This window comes from Leucopleurus acutus, assembly GCF_964270905.1.
Source record: "Leucopleurus acutus genome assembly, chromosome: 14".
Lineage (NCBI taxonomy): Eukaryota > Metazoa > Chordata > Mammalia > Artiodactyla > Delphinidae > Leucopleurus > Leucopleurus acutus.
In genome coordinates, this window is record NC_139156.1 from 28251031 (window position 1) to 28262970 (window position 11940).

The 11940-nt window shown below is 41.0% G+C and overlaps 1 protein-coding gene across 1 annotated transcript in view; it reads left to right on the forward strand.

The window, feature by feature from the left end:
- DNMBP (dynamin binding protein) overlaps positions 1–11940 on the forward strand; it is a 110456-nt gene that overhangs the window by 47924 nt on the left and 50592 nt on the right. The window lies entirely within an intron of this gene.

Here is an 11940-nt window from a genome sequence, read left to right on the forward strand (position 1 = left end):
CATTCAGCTCCACCTTATGCATATAAGTGTGAATCTAGTTAGATCAACAGGGAATACATTGAATGGATTCAATTTAAGTATAGGATGGTATATAGATTTACATATAGCTCACACTTAAATATATATAGCCTTTATACTCTTCTTCATATTGCTCCTTAAAACTCTGGAATTATTACGTCATGAGGACTCATTTCCTAGAAGCTGTATTTTTTTTTCAAATCTGATATGTTACCTTTTATAGTTTTCTGTTTCCTGTAGGTATCTTTCAGCTTGTTTTTTATTTTCTTTACCTATGGTAAGAATAGTTATTTTATAGTCTGCATATGATAATTCCAAGATATTAAGTCTTAGTGGGACTGTTTTTGGTGTCACATGGTTCTCATTCATGTGGTCTAGACTCCTTGTGTGTCTGGTTACCTTTTACTGTGTGCTAGTCATAGTATTTAGAAAACATTAAGACCGGAGATGAAGGCACCTGTCTCCAGAGAGGATTTGCACTTCTTTCTGTCAGCTGCTTCTGGTCAGCTAATGTTTCCCAATTCCTGAAGGATAGTAATCTTTGAGATTCAGGAACAAGAAATTGGAATTCCTGAAATTATAAATTATTCTGTATTTTAAAAAAAACTTTATTTACGTGTTCTTAAGTAATAACAGTAATGACTGTAATAATCAACAGTGAACAATTTTCCTGTGTTAGGATTATACTAAAAGTTTCAGAGATTTTATGTATATATACACATATATGAAATAAGTGCATAATTTTTTATTATTATGAACCAAAATATTATGAGATTATATATTTTAATGACATGTAAAATTATTCTCTACCTGATAATTAACTTTGAAATATTTTTTACTTTTTTTTTTTAAATTTTATTTATTTATTTTTGGCTGCGTTGGGTCTTCGTTGCTGCGCGAGGGCTTTCTATAGTTGCAGCGAGCGGGGGCTACTCTTCGTTGCGGTGCGCGGGCTTCTCATTGCAGTGGCTTCTCTTGTTGCAGAGCATGGGCTCTAGGTGCCGCAGGCTTCAGTAGTTGTGGCTCGTGGGCTCCAGAGCGCAGGCTCAGTAGTTGTGGCGCACAGGCTTAGTTGCTCTGTGGCACATGGGATCTTCCCTGCCCAGGGCTCGAACCCGTGTCCCCTGCATTGGCAGGCGAATTCTTAACCACTGCACCACCAGAGAAGTCCCTATTTTTTACTTTTTACTTTAAAATAATTTTGGATTTATAGAGAAGTTGCAGAAATAGTAGAGTTCCCTTAACCCTAATATCTTACATAACTCAAAAATATTTATCAAAATTAGAAAATTAACATGATACTAGACATCTGATAATATAAAACATTAAAATAAGGGAATATTAACACAAAATAAATGTTAAATAAAAATAATTTTAAAACTGTAAAATCATACCACAAATATTTAGTATTTAAAGTGATTTTTAAAACAAAATTTTAAATACACAAAGTATTAGTTGCCCTGTCTGATGGGATTGATCTTTGTTTTGTGACTAATATTCCAGACATAGAAAAAAGTTTCCTTTGATGTTGGTTGAGTGTTAAGAATGTATCCAAAAACATCTTCAGGTGGGGCCATTAGGGTACATGTTGCTTTGCATAAGCTCATAATCTTTCTTTTTTTTTTTTACAGACAGGTTTTCTTTTTTTATTTTCTAGCAACTATTTGCATTGAATATTTCTTTTTTTTAAATTTTAATGAAGTATAGGTGATTTACAATGTTGTGTTAATTTCTGCCGTACAGCAAAGTGATTCAGTTATACATATGTGTGCTTATATTCTTTTTTAACAGTGAAAATATTTTGTCTACTTGCTCTGATTTTGACTTTGCCATTGGAATCAATATTGTTTTGCTAATTCAAATTTTAGACAATAAATTTATGACAACATTCACATCTTTGAAAAATTTTTAATTGAAATAATTAACATACAATATGATGTTAATTTCAGGTAATACAACATAATGATTCAATATTTAATATTCACATCTTCTCTGCATTTCTCTTGTTAAAATACTTACAAAGAACTGTAACCTATAGCAAATACAAACACTGGAAAACACTGAGCAAACATTTTTGAGTAGTATTAAAATAATGGAACATTTGCCTCAGCAAGATTCAATGCTACACAGAATCATGTGTCAGAATTGCCAATTTAAGGACTTATTTTACTTCTAAAATTTGATATTTCTTGGACCATCACTTACAAGGTTTATATAAAATATACTGTGCAAATAAGCTTATTAGTATTTATTTATTTTTATTTATTTTTGCGGTACGCGGGCCTCTCACTGTGTGGCCTCTCCCGTTGCTCCGGACGCGCAGGCTTAGCGGCCATAGCTCACGGGCCCAGCCGCTCCACGGCATGTGGGATCTTCCCAGACCGGGCCATGAACCCGTGTCCCCTGCATCGGCAGACAGACTCTCAACCACTGCGCCACCAGGGAAGCCCCTTATTAGTATTTATTTTATTTGCAAGAGTGACTCACTGTTAGCGCACAGGGCCATGAACACACGTGCTTTATAAACACGTTCATAACATAGCAACAGTTACAAGCAATACTAACTGATTAGATCCTAGTCAGTTTTCTCCTATGTACTTTTGTCCTGGTCAACCTTAATCTTTACTCTGTAGGTCAGTATTTTCTGCTCTTGCTTTCAACTTGACACTGGTAGATTCTTTCAAACCAGTAATGTCCCTACATTTATTGTTAAGCTTTATTCTCACAGAAAATTATAGTATTTTCTCCTTTTTTTCCAGATTTCTCGGCTGATTTTTTCTTATGATTCAGAAATCGTAAGATCGTAATATAAATTATATAAATATTATCGTATATAAATTCCCTAAGCAACGTTGAGGAGGAATTCCCACGTGGAAACGATATCATTCTCAGTCTACCTCCACCTTAAACTAATTTCAAGGCTTAAAGTACCTTGGACGGTGAAGGTATTAGAGCCTGAGATGTAATTTTGCAGGAGGGCTGGTCCAGTTCTGATTCTCTCTCAGGAGTCTCTGGAATCTTAGCTTATTTACAGAAAAGGTCTCCTTTTAGACTCCTTACCTTGCCTTGGGCTTTGGGTTATCGACCTCTTCTCCTCAGAGGGCCATTGAAACAAAAGCTGAGTTTTCTGGGACTGGTAGATGCCCCAGGGCATTGTAGTTTCTGTGGTTATTTACCCCTCTGGATTCTAGTTTTCCTTTTGGTTTTGGCCTGTACTCTACCATCTTGTCATTGATGATAGTTTTAAGATTTTTAAATAGTTCGTCTAACTTTTTAAGCTTTCTTTCTGTGAGATGGTTGGCCTAAACTTCAATTATTGGAAATAGAAAGTCCTTTATTAGTAGTTTTAGATAAGCTAGTGTTTGGCTATGTCTGAGAATTGGGAGTTTTAAGTCTGGAATTATCATGTAGAGTCAGGGTGGAATACTAGGAGGCATTTGTGAGTATAGTGTGTTGGGGACGATACGTCATTGTAGGCTTCAGGATGGTATCGAGTCAGTCACTCATTCATCCAGCAAATGTTGGTTAAGTTTTTACCATGTGCCAGGCCCTGTGTTAAGGGCAGCGTATATAGTAATAAACATAGATGTGTTGTCTGCCTTCCAGGAGCTTCTGGTCAGATGAGTTGCTAATTAACAAGTAGAAGTCCATATCTAAAACACAGTACCTTACTAGTTTGGGAAAGAATTCTTATATCTGAGGCATTCCAAGGAGTCTTCAGAATAATAAATTGCTTAATAATTTAAGCATATAATAATAATTGAGTTCCCTGGTGGCCTAGCGGTTAGGATTCCGGGGTTTCACCGCCATGGCCTGGGTTTAATCCCTGGTCGGGGAACTGAGATCCCGCAAGCTGTGGGGCATGGACAAAACCAAAACAAAACCAAAAATGGTACCTTCAAATCTGATAAATAGTTTGGCTTCTGAAGCAGTAGAAATATTCAGCGTTAGTCCACAGACTTTTCAGATTTACCAGTACAAGTTACTTTTAGAAGCCCTTATTAGAACTACATCCTGTGGCCCTGAGAGAATCTCATTTTAGCATATCATAGTCCTTTTCTACCTCGAGGAGAGGTTCACATGCCTGAATTGGACAGTCAGGGTTGTACATTCATTTCTTTACTCAGCAAACATTTCTTCAGCACATAATATGACCCAGGCACTGGCTATACACTGATTAATAAAAAGGATATAGTCATAGTATCATTCATATTTGTGTATCTTTGAAACTCTAGTGATCATACTGATATTGACCTCTGTATTTAATCACACTGTCTCTCTGTCTTGCTGCCTTTGAATTATGGCCATAGTTAATTTCTGTGTGGGCCAAGACCCTGTTGTTCTAAATCAGTGCAGTGGTTGGTAAATTGTAGAGTCAGCCTCTTCCGCATCAGGAACCTTGCTCCTAAACGTCTCCCCTTAAGGTAATGCCAGGAAGAAGGTTGGCCAGAGACACTCGGGGTAATTTTTAATTTGAATTTTAAATGACTGTTGCACATCAAATCAGAATATGTTTTTCAGGAAAGTAACATTTTCACCAAGATATCGGGTGAGATCTAAGGTCCACTAAAGAGAGCCATTAGGTTAACCAGTTGGAGAATGACTGATAAGGAATAATAACATCTTTACACTGAAGTGATACATAATATTCCAGACAGATTTTTAAAAATTGAAAGTATGGTTTTTCTACATACAGAAGCAATTTATTATTCTGAAGACTCCTTGGAATGCCTCAGGTATAAGAATTCTTTCCCAAACTAGTAAAAGGTTATAGAGTTTAAAAGGTAAAACGTTTTGTGGTCTTTTAAGATATAAAAGTTCATGTAAAAGAAATAATGATTTTTCTTTCTAGTTTGTCAGTACATAAGAAAAAACCCAATATCCTCGGCTTTTGTAACATCTAGTTCAGGGTGTTGGCTCAGTAAAAATTAGCTCAGTTACTTGTAATGGATTTTATCTTGGTATATAAATCCATAAAACAGCAACCATAGTCAGAAGCCATTCAGAGTCCATGTTGATTCAGGACAGAAGCTAGTTTTCCTTTTAGGAGACAGGGTTTAATGTATGTCAAGAACCATAGCTAGGAATGGTTAACTTATAATTAGCCCGTGACTCACTAGTCTTTGCAGTTTGTAGTGTGGCTTTGTGAACATTTCTTCACCTCAGCTCCAGGCAGAGGGGTGGAGAAACTGGAATAGCTCCAGGGACTTCAAGTATGGGTTTCAGATTTCACCCAGGCTTTGCAGCACTTAGTGAGAGGACCTGCTTCTAGCTAGCCTCCTGCCTCAGCCACAGGCATTCCTGCTGCCACTGGCTACCTGAGCGTGTTGACTACTACTGTTCACTTTACCAGATGTAGCAAGACCCCAAAGATGAAAAACTCTGGGGCAGTCATTTATTCAATAAATACTGTTGAGCTCCTGCTATATTCCAGGCAGCGTTCTAGAGTTATAGCAGCGATCTCTGCCCCCATGGGGAGAGACAAACAATAAGTAAAAATATGCGTATTATTAGGAGGCAAAAAAACCTATGGAATCAGGGAAGTGACTTTTGAGTGGAGATCTGAATGATTGTAGGAAGCCAGCCAAACCATTTTGGGGGGTGGGGGAGATTATTTCAGGCAGCTAGAACAGCAAGTATAAGAGTGTGCCTGTTGTTTGAGGAATAGCAGGGAGGCCAGTTCAACTAGAGCAAAGGCATGGGCTTTGTAGCCCATCATTCGGAGTAAGACGAGAAGCCCCAGGAAGGTTCTGAGCAGGGGAGCAACATGATCTTAGAACTTTACAGAGTCACTCTGTGGCGTTGAGAAAAGACAGAAGTGCAGAGGCAGAGAGACCAGTTAGGAGGCTACTGTAATGATCCAGGCAAGAGGAGATGGTAGCTTGCACCAGGATGGCAGAGTGGGGTTGAGGAGAAGTGCTCAGTTATTTTGAGCATCATATATAAGGTATATTTGAGTTGGAGCCAGTAGGACTTGCTGGTGGATTGGATGTGAGGTGAAAGAGATGAGGATGACCCTGAGATTGAGCAACTGGAAGGACTGGAGTTGCCAGTAATTTCTCAATTAATGGTGAAGAGTGCAGGAGATGCTGGTTGGTGGGGGAGTGGGACAAGGCAGAGGTCAACTGCACAATTTGATACACAGGCCAGAGTTCAGAGGAGTTAGGCCTGGAGACATAAATTTGGGACAAATGAATTTTGACAGCACATAGACATAAATTCTTTCAGCACATAGACATTATTTAAAGTCATGACATTTAATGAGATTACTTAAAAAAACAAAAAAAGTATAGATAGAGAAAAAGAGAAGAGGCCCAGGGAGTGAGCTGTCTGGAAGATAGGAACGGAAAGAGTAGGATGATGACAGCAATTATAAATAATTGAGCGAGCTTCCCTGGTGGCGCAGTGGTTGAGAGTCTGCCTGCCGATGCAGGGGACACGGGTTCGTGCCCCGGTTCGGGAAGATCCCACGTGCCGCGGGGCGGCTGGGCCCGTGAGCCATGGCCGCTGAGCCTGCGCGTCTGGAGCCTGTGCTCCGCAACGGGAGAGGCCACAACAGTGAGAGGCCCGCGTACCGCAAAAAAACCAAAAAAAAACTGGTGGGGAATAATTGAGCGCTTATACTTTGTCAAACAATGTGCTAGGTGCTTTTATACACTTTTTCCAGTTCCCCAAATTGTCCACATCTGACAGATGAGAAAACTGAGGTTTGCCGAAAGTCTCACAGTTGGTAAGTGGGAGAGCCAGATTCAGATTCAGGTGGGTTTCACTGTACAGCTGTATGTACATTCTCACTGTGCCACAGCGAGGTGGCAGCGTGTTTTGACTTAAGGAGGGATTGCTTGACCTCTGAGAGTGGGTGGTAGGAAGCAACAGTTGGAAAACTCAGATCTACAAGTGCTCAAGGTGGAAGGATCCCAACTGACTCTTGCCAACTTACTTCCAAAATAATTTATGCCAACAGTAACATTTTTAGTACTCTGATTGGTTGAAAACTATTTGCTAAATTACATGTATCTGTGGATTTAAGAGCATATATGTATGTATTGACATATATATTTTTAAAATATTTAATCCTTCCTCACAGATATACTTTTTTTGTGGTACGTGGGCCCCTCTCACTGTTGTGGCCTCTCCCGTTGCCGAGCACAGGCTCCGGACGCACAGGCTCAGCAGCCATGGCTCACAGGCCCAGCCGCTCCGTGGCATGTGGGATCTTCCCGGACAGGGGCACGAACCCGTGTCCCCTGCATTGGCAGGTGGACTCTCAACCACTGCGCCACCAGGGAAGCCCCAGATATACTTTTGACTGTTGGCTTATCATGAAGTTACTTAAGTTTCCAAAGTGTTTACTCATTCATACTAGTAACATCCCCAAGCTGCTCACGGTTTCCAGTTTCTCTATTTGAACCCTCACCTAACTCACCTTTAAGTGCATCGTAAGGTTTAAACTCTAAAACATCTTGAATGCTTCTCACAGCCCTGTCCATTTAGAACATCCTTCAAAGTATATCAGATCCCCCCAACACCTCTTATTTTCCTGTATTGCAGTCTTTATTTTTCTTTTTACAGTGCTCTCAGACTCTTTTCTCTGTTTCTGCCTTCCCCTATCCCAGTCAGTTGTCTTTTCATTAGTCCATAGTCTCTTCCTTTACTGGGGAACTTACTTTTTGATCTTAAGTATCTGTCTTCTCCCTCATTTCCAGACCCTCTTCCCACTTAGCTGGAGGCTGTTGCTGTATTGAGATCCCTCAAGTTACTTTAACCTTAATGATAGGGTCTTCTTTACAGCTCCTCCTAATTAACCCTTAGGCTGAGAGGCAGCTGCACTAAGAGTGGAAACCACATTCCTAGTCAAGGAATTTCTTGAATTCCTTCTGTGTGCTAGGTAACTGGGTACAAAGGAAAAGACCTGGGGCAGCCAATGTTGGGAATGTGGAAGACAAGGGAGATGAACTAGCAAAGGAAAAGGAGCAGCCAGTCAAGTGAAGGAAGAGCTTCAAGAAAGAGGAAGTGACTCTGTCCAAAAGCTACTGAGAAGCCAAGTAAGATGAAGTCTCAGAAATGACCATTGGATTGGATGACCTTGTCAAGGGCAGTTTCAGTAAAGTGATAACAAAGGGATAAAAGCCTTATTGGAATGGATTAAAGATAGAGTGAGAGGTAAGGAAATAGAGGCATTGAGTATTTGGCTTGCTCAAGTCTTTCAAAGCAGAAGTTCTTTGTAAGATGGGAAACAGGACTTCCCTGGTGGCACAGTGGTTAAGAATCCGCCTGCCAGTGCTGGGGACACGGGTTTGAGCCCTGGTCTGGGAAGATCCCACGTGCCGCGGAACAACTAAACCCGTGCGCCACAACTACTGAGCCTGTGCTCTAGAGCCCGCAAGCCACAACTACTGAGCCCGCGTGCCACAACTACTGAAGCCCGCGTTCCTAGAGCCTGTGCTCTACAGCAAGAGAAGCCACCACAATGAGAAGCCCGCACACCGCAACAAAGAGTAGCCCCCGCTCACCGCAACTAGAGAAAGCCTGTGTGTAGCAACGAAGACCCAATGCAGCCATAAATAAATAAATAAATAAATAAAATTTAAAAAAAGATAGGAAACATTCATAGGCTCATGAGACTGATGGTTAGAGGAGGCACACTGAAGTGCAGGAGAGGGAGGGCCTAATTGCCGAAACAAAGTCTTTGAGGGGTCAGGAGGGAGTGGATCAGTGAACCAACAGAGAGAGAGAGAGATTGGCCTGTTATCAGAGCAGAGACAGTTCTTCCATTCTAACAAGAGGGAAAGCAGAGCAGGTGGGTACAGATGCAGGTAGGATGGTAGATTTGATGGTGAAAAGATGAAGAAACAGGCTTAGAGAGCTTAAGTAACTTTCCCAAGATTATACAGCTAGTTAGTGGCAGAGTCAGGATTCAAAAAAAAGCACAGCCTGTGCTTTTAACTTGTAAGCTCTCCTGCCCTCTGCCTCGCATCTAGCATGTGCCCAATAAATATGACCACCATCAACTCATTAAACATGGGAGTACCTCTCGTGCCCCACGTACAGAGCTGTGCTGGAGATTGGACTTGGTCCTTGCCCTCAAGCTTTCAGTGTAATAAAAGGAGGTAAACAAGTATAATAAAGTAACAGGTAAGATGAGAGGGATATTTGCATGGTGCTCTGGAAAATAGCAAGAACTATGGGAATCAGAGAGCGTCACTGGGGCAGAGTCTTAGAAAGTGAGGAGGAATTGATCATCAGGCTGGAGGAACCACATGGGCAGTTACAGAGATACTGTGAAAAGTTTAGGTAATTACCTGTTCTTACTAGATTTATTTATTTATTTTTACTGTCTCCTCCCTTTTGTTCCTTTACCTTTCCTCTACTTTCTGCCTCTTTTCTCTCATCCTTCAAATCCTGCTGCCCCACCTTCACTTCTAGCATTATGTTCGGAGAATTTCTATCCAGGGATGGTCATTGTAGCTGATCACCCACCCTATAGTAACCAGTAACAAACATCATGGCAGAGTACTGCTCAGGGCTTTTGAAGAGGGCCTGTGGAATGTGACTGTTGTTTCAAGTGAAAGGGAAGATAACTATCTACAAAGTTGTATTTCACCAGTAGGACTAGGACTGAGAAAAATAAGAAAGTTATTTCTCTGTTATCTCCTCATTCCCTTGGGCCACATTTCTTTGCACACAGATTTATCACATGAAAAGTGCAACCCATTCACAGCTTTTGATTAGTTCTGGGTCTCAGTAATGAGGCAAACCTGAGGCAGTTTACATTTTTATACAGACTGTATCTTTAAAGTCCCACAGGCAGTAGGGCTTAGAAAAAGAGAAGAGGGGGTGAGGTGGGGAGAGGGGAGCTCCATATTATAACCAGCTCTTCACTCTCCACTCATCCAAAGGTCATTTCTTTTTACCTTTGTGTAACCTTTACTACTGGATTATTTTTATAACTAGTATCCTTCTTACCTGTAATTTATCCTCTTTTTATCTGTTCTCTTGGTCGATTTACTAGGTGTGTTTCTTATCATGCTAGCTTTATCAAAGACTTTAAGTTGCCAAAGGAAACTCTGTTTTCCATAACAGTTAGGGAAAGATAAATCTTTACTTTTAACTTAGAAATAAGTAAGATCATAGAATTTTAGATTTAAAGTGGCAGAGAAACTATTAACTTCTTCATTTTACACTAAGAAAACTGACAGCCAGAGGTTAAGCATAGCTACAAACTGGTTATTAGCAGAAATTGAACTTCTAGAAGCTAGCTGTCCTAATTCCTTCTCCCATATGCCCTCTTTTACACTGTTCCTCTGTGTAACTCATAGTCAAAGCTGTCCTCCCAAATTATGTTGTCATCCTGTTGGTTTGTGAACCAGACCACAGTCTTTATTGGGTTTAGGCAGTAGGTTTTAGATTATTGAGCCGGTCGATACTGGACAGTCTTTCTGTAATGTGCTGGTAGAGGTGCTCATCGCAGTTGGGTGGTGAGGTTCAGCACTGGGGCAGGGTGGAAGTAGGCTAGGACTGGAGACAAAGAGGGAATGGCAGTGTGGGGCGAGGTGTGTGCACACTTGCCTCGGCAGTGGTCCACCCCTGAATTAGACCATGATAGAGTGTACTTGTTTGTTTACTTGGTTTGAGGGAAATTAAGGCTTTCCTACGTTTTTGAGATTCTCCTCTGAGTCTAGTGCCGTGAAGTCAGACAGATCTGGGTTCAAATTATGGCCCCTCCTTGTACTAGTTTATGTGATCTTGGACAGGTTTTTCAAAGTCTCAGAGATTCTTCATCTGTGGTAAAATAAAGATAACATAATATCCTCCTTACAGTTAGTGAAGATCAAAAAGCATTTATATCAACTTCCTAGCCCCTCATCCTGATCCTGGCACTTAATACACACTTGACAACACGGCAGCTGCCAGGGCTGTTGCTACTACTGCAACAGAACTATGGAACAAAAACCTTTGCATGAAAATCAGATTTAACAATCTAGAGGTTCATTCAGTAACTATTAGTGTAGAACCTAAAAGGTGTGTAACAGCACATTAGGTATTTGAGGAAAGGAAAAAGGAGTTGCGAGGAAAATAGAAGCATGGATTTTTAAAACTGGAGGAATCAATGATGTCATTGAGGCCAGCTGCCTCATTTTATAGATGGGTCAGTTGAGTCCCAGAGAGAATAAGTGGTTTACCCAAGAGTAAACATCTCATTATTATTATTATTTTATTTTTTTTTGGCTGCATTGGGTCTTCGTTGCTGTGCACGGGCTTTCTCTAGTTGCAGCGAGCAGGGGCTACTCCTCGCTGCAGTGTGCGGGCCTCTCACTGCGGTGGCCTCCCCCGTTGCAGAGCACGGGCTCCAGCTGCGCAGGCTTCATTAGTTGTGGCACGCAGGCTCAGCAGTTGTGGCACACGGCCTAGTCACTCGGCGGCATGTGGAAACCTCCCGGACCAGGGCTCGAACCCACGTCCCCTGCATTGGCAGGCAGACTCCCAACCACTGCGCCACCAGGGAAGACCAACATCTCATTATTGATAAAGCATATAACCCTGGTCTCCTTAGGGTACTTTACATTGTTTCACAAATAGGGATTAGATAAAAGTTCAAGGATACTTGATAGATGACCAGATAGCTAAAAGAGTAATCTTACTAAAGACTCTCTTAGCATGTCACTCCCCTATTCAGAAACCTTCAGTGACTCTTTATTATCCATTGAATAAAATAAGTGGCATTCGAGTCCCTTGGGATCTGCTGCAACCTACCCCTCCAGCATGATCCCTGTTACTTATTCTTCAGAGTGTTCCCCGTTACCTAGTTCTCCATATGTGGAAAGTCTTTGGAAACCCTGCTTATGCTTGAAGGCACAGCTCAAATGCTACCACTTCCATGAAACCTCCAGTTGTCCTACCAGGGACTTCTGCTTTGTTGCC